Here is a 4,906-nt window from a genome sequence, read left to right as displayed (position 1 = left end):
CCGGCCCCGGCCCCGGCCCGGGCCCCCGCCCCGGCCCTCGCCGGCGGGCGGGGCTCGTCCCGCCGGGGCTCGCCCGCTGCCTGCCGGCCTCGGGCACCGGGGCGCGGCGCCCCCGCGGCCCCCCGAAGCGGCGGCGGGAGACGGGGACCTCGGCGGACCCCGAAAGAACCGGCCCGAAGGCGGCCGCCCGGTCCCCCCGGCCTCGGCCCCGGCCCCTCCTGGTGGGCGGGGCCAGTCGCGCCGGCGGCCATCGGCTTCGTTCCCTGTTCCTATGCACCTGCTTCCCCTCCCCGCTGTCTCCCTAGAGGTGCTCTGCTCTGGTGGGGCTGGGCGTGGTGCCCGGGGTGGGGTGGGGAGGGGCGTCCGTTTTGGTGCGTCAATGTGTGTGGGCTGGCCGAGCTAAGGGCACACGATCCTCCCGAGCGTGGCCGGCTGTGGTGTGGGCGCCCAAGAAAACGGAGTAAAATTCGCAAAGAATTTTTTTTTTCCCCAGGAAACTTCCTTGTTCCTAGCAGAAGAAAGATGTACTCGTTCAAAAATTAAAGGTTGAGTTTTGTCGAAAATACGTATTGGTCTTGAAACCGGGTTCTCAGGCGGGACAGGGCTGCTAGAGCCATACGGTTCCGGGGCGTTCCGGGGCTGTGGGGTTCCCCCGGCTCAGGGATGGCAGGAGGATGCCTTGTCTCCGGGGTCGGCTGCGGCCACCAGCGGTTGCCGGAGCCGTCAGCGTACTGTCCCGGCAGCGTCCGGCCAGAGGGCGAACAGGTCTACCCGGATCCGGGCTCGGCCGCGGCCGCCGGCCGTGCCACGAAACCGCCCGCGTGGCTCCCCTGGCGGCGCCCGGTCTCGGCGTGAACAGGTCTACCCGGCCCGGGGACGGCTCCGGGCGGACAGGTCTACCCGGATCCGGGCCCGGCCGCGGCCGCCGCCCGGCCCTCGCCGGCGGGCGGGGCTCGTCCCGCCGGGGCTCGCCCGCTGCCTGCCGGCCTCGGGCACCTGGGCGCGGCGCCCCCGCGGCCCCCCGAAGCGGCGGCGGGAGACGGGGACCTCGGCGGACCCCGAAAGAACCGGCCCGAAGGCGGCCGCCCGGTCCCCCCGGCCTCGGCCCCGGCCCCTCCTGGTGGGCGGGGCCAGTCGCGCCGGCGGCCATCGGCTTCGTTCCCTGTTCCTATGCACCTGCTTCCCCTCCCCGCTGTCTCCCTAGAGGTGCTCTGCTCTGGTGGGGCTGGGCGTGGTGCCCGGGGTGGGGTGGGGAGGGGCGTCCGTTTTGGTGCGTCAATGTGTGTGGGCTGGCCGAGCTAAGGGCACACGATCCTCCCGAGCGTGGCCGGCTGTGGTGTGGGCGCCCAAGAAAACGGAGTAAAATTCGCAAAGAATTTTTTTTTTCCCCAGGAAACTTCCTTGTTCCTAGCAGAAGAAAGATGTACTCGTTCAAAAATTAAAGGTTGAGTTTTGTCGAAAATACGTATTGGTCTTGAAACCGGGTTCTCAGGCGGGACAGGGCTGCTAGAGCCATACGGTTCCGGGGCGTTCCGGGGCTGTGGGGTTCCCCCGGCTCAGGGATGGCAGGAGGATGCCTTGTCTCCGGGGTCGGCTGCGGCCACCAGCGGTTGCCGGAGCCGTCAGCGTACTGTCCCGGCAGCGTCCGGCCAGAGGGCGAACAGGTCTACCCGGATCCGGGCTCGGCCGCGGCCGCCGGCCGTGCCACGAAACCGCCCGCGTGGCTCCCCTGGCGGCGCCCGGTCTCGGCGTGAACAGGTCTACCCGGCCCGGGGACGGCTCCGGGCGGACAGGTCTACCCGGATCCGGGCCCGGCCCCGGCCGCCGCCCGGCCCTCGCCGGCGGGCGGGGCTCGTCCCGCCGGGGCTCGCCCGCTGCCTGCCGGCCTCGGGCACCTGGGCGCGGCGCCCCCGCGGCCCCCCGAAGCGGCGGCGGGAGACGGGGACCTCGGCGGACCCCGAAAGAACCGGCCCGAAGGCGGCCGCCCGGTCCCCCCGGCCTCGGCCCCGGCCCCTCCTGGTGGGCGGGGCCAGTCGCGCCGGCGGCCATCGGCTTCGTTCCCTGTTCCTATGCACCTGCTTCCCCTCCCCGCTGTCTCCCTAGAGGTGCTCTGCTCTGGTGGGGCTGGGCGTGGTGCCCGGGGTGGGGTGGGGAGGGGCGTCCGTTTTGGTGCGTCAATGTGTGTGGGCTGGCCGAGCTAAGGGCACACGATCCTCCCGAGCGTGGCCGGCTGTGGTGTGGGCGCCCAAGAAAACGGAGTAAAATTCGCAAAGAATTTTTTTTTTCCCCAGGAAACTTCCTTGTTCCTAGCAGAAGAAAGATGTACTCGTTCAAAAATTAAAGGTTGAGTTTTGTCGAAAATACGTATTGGTCTTGAAACCGGGTTCTCAGGCGGGACAGGGCTGCTAGAGCCATACGGTTCCGGGGCGTTCCGGGGCTGTGGGGTTCCCCCGGCTCAGGGATGGCAGGAGGATGCCTTGTCTCCGGGGTCGGCTGCGGCCACCAGCGGTTGCCGGAGCCGTCAGCGTACTGTCCCGGCAGCGTCCGGCCAGAGGGCGAACAGGTCTACCCGGATCCGGGCTCGGCCGCGGCCGCCGGCCGTGCCACGAAACTGCCCGCGTGGCTCCCCTGGCGGCGCCCGGTCTCGGCGTGAACAGGTCTACCCGGCCCGGGGAAGGCTCCGGGCGGACAGGTCTACCCGGATCCGGGCCCGGCCGCGGCCGCCGGCCGCGCCCCGAAACCGTCGGCGTGGCGCCGCGGTGGTGCCCGGTCGCGGGGCGAACAGGTCTACCCAGCTCCGGCGGGACTTAGGCAAATTTCGGCAGGGGCCGGGTAGACCTGTTGCCCCACCCGTCCTGGAAGTTCACCAAGGGGTCGCTGTTTCTGGCTGCCTCCAGTTGCGTCATGGTAGGAGGCGGCGTGCGCCAGCGCACCGCCCCGGTCAAGTACGATTGGTTCTCTTGGAGGCGTCCGGGGCCTTGGACTCGTCTGTCCGTATTATGGGAGCGGGTGATGGGCCGTGTCCCCGCAGGCTGGCGGTGCCTGTGTCGAAGGTCGAGAGCGGCGGCCGCGCGCGCGGTTGCCAGAACGAAGAGTGTCGAATAAGCGGGATATGAGTCGCGTGGCTTTTATCCTGGTTTCACAGCCCCAGTTGATGGGAAAGGCCGAAAAAGAGAGAGACTGTGTGAGCCGCTTGTCGGCCTAGGTGGGGTGGCGAGAGACCCGTGAGTGTATCCTCCCTCCGACCCTGGCGGCTGCCGACTCCGTGCAGGGGGGCCGCAGGGGAAAGTCCGGTGGTGGCCGAGGCGGCGGCGCCTCGTTCCTTTTCTGCCCGGCCTTAAGCCGGTGCCCGCTCGGCGGGCTCGGTTTTCGGCTGTCAGTCTGGTGCGGTGGCTGGCAGCCGGTGGGGTGGACGCGGCCGGGGCGCGCTCTGTTTCGCGGAGCCCCGACGGGGCTTTTCCCGGCCCTTCCCTGAGAGCTCCGAGGATGGGCCCAGTTGGCCGAGGTGGCGGCGCCCCGTTCCCGGCTCCCGACCTGTGCTTGGTGTGTCGGCGGTGCCACGGGGACGCTCCGGTGGGGCGTGCGGCCTTGCCTCCGGCCTCGCCCGGTTGGCCGAGGGGCTCGGTGACGGGAGTCGCCCGATGTTGTGGCGGGGCGGCGGCGCCTCGCCCCCCCCCCCGCTGTGTGTTGAAGTCGTCCCCCTTCCTCGGCCCTAAGCTGGGGAACCCGCGTAGCGGGCGGGAAGGTCTCAGGGGCGGCGGCCGGCCTGCGGTGGCCGGCTGCCGAGAGCGGACCGGAAGCCCGACAAGAGAGAGCCCTGTGAGAATGCTTGCCGGCGAGGCGGCGGCGCCTCGCCCTTCCTTGTTTTCGGCCGGCATCGACTGAGCCGCGACGCTGGGGCGGCCCGTGGTGTCGGGCCTGTCCCGGCTGCCGTGGTTGCCGGTGGGCTGGGTTGCGAGAAGGTCCGCTGTTTCAGGCGTGTGTGCCGGCTTGTGCGGTTGCACTGGGGGGGTGCCTGCCCCGGCCTTACGCTGTTTGTTTTTTTTTTTTTTCTCGCGGCCTTAAGCCGCCGCGGCACGACGGAGAAGCGCGGCACAAAGGCGCGCGGGCCACGAACGCCGAAAGGGAGAGAGACGAGAAGGAGGCGTTCTTTGAGAGGTCGTTGGGATTAAAGGGGGGGGGAGTGAGAGGCGCGCGCCTCGCCCCCCAGGCCCGCGGCCCCCGTGGGTAGCACGGGGTTATGTGACGCGCGCTGTCGTGCCTTTTTTTTTTCCCCTCCGCTGTTTGCCGTTCCCCCTGGCTTTTCCGGAGGGAAAGCCGATCGCCGCGAGGCGGGCGAAAGCCGGTGGCCCGTGGGCATGGTCGGTGGCGCTTTCTCGCACGCTCGGAAGGGTTCCGTGGGGCCGGGAGCGTGGCCTGCCGTGGCCTCCTCCCGCCGTGGTCCCGTCCCGATGTTGTCTCGCTAATAAAAGGGAATCGTTGTCCGCAGCCGGGGTTGGGTGGCGGCACCTCCCCGCGCTTTCTCCGCTGTGACCGATGCGAAAGCTCTGCTGCAAAGTGGCGCTCGGGTGCGTCGGGGAGGCTCGGCGGCGCCAAGCCGTGGGGAGGGCCTCTCGGGGACGTGTCCCGCACGCGGAAAAGCAGCCCTGCTGCGTCCGTCTGCCCGCTGCCCGCCTGGAAGCGTGGTGTGGTGCGCGCTTTGGGCTGCCGATGTCCCAGGACCGAGGCCGCGGGGCCTTCTTTCGCTCCTCTTTTCTCGGCTGATCGATGAGGCTTTTCGGGTCGCGTCGGAAAGGGCCCCCGGCGGGCCGGCTCTTCCGGGGCTCTCTGTAATGGGGAAGCCACGGCGGAGTCCGGTGCTCGGGCAGGGCGGTCTCCTTTCCAATTCGCTTCCCGTCGCAGGTGA

This window comes from Aphelocoma coerulescens, unplaced genomic scaffold (assembly GCF_041296385.1).
Source record: "Aphelocoma coerulescens isolate FSJ_1873_10779 unplaced genomic scaffold, UR_Acoe_1.0 HiC_scaffold_303, whole genome shotgun sequence".
NCBI classification, from domain to species: Eukaryota; Metazoa; Chordata; class Aves; order Passeriformes; family Corvidae; genus Aphelocoma; species Aphelocoma coerulescens.
This window is presented reverse-complemented; position numbering follows the sequence as displayed.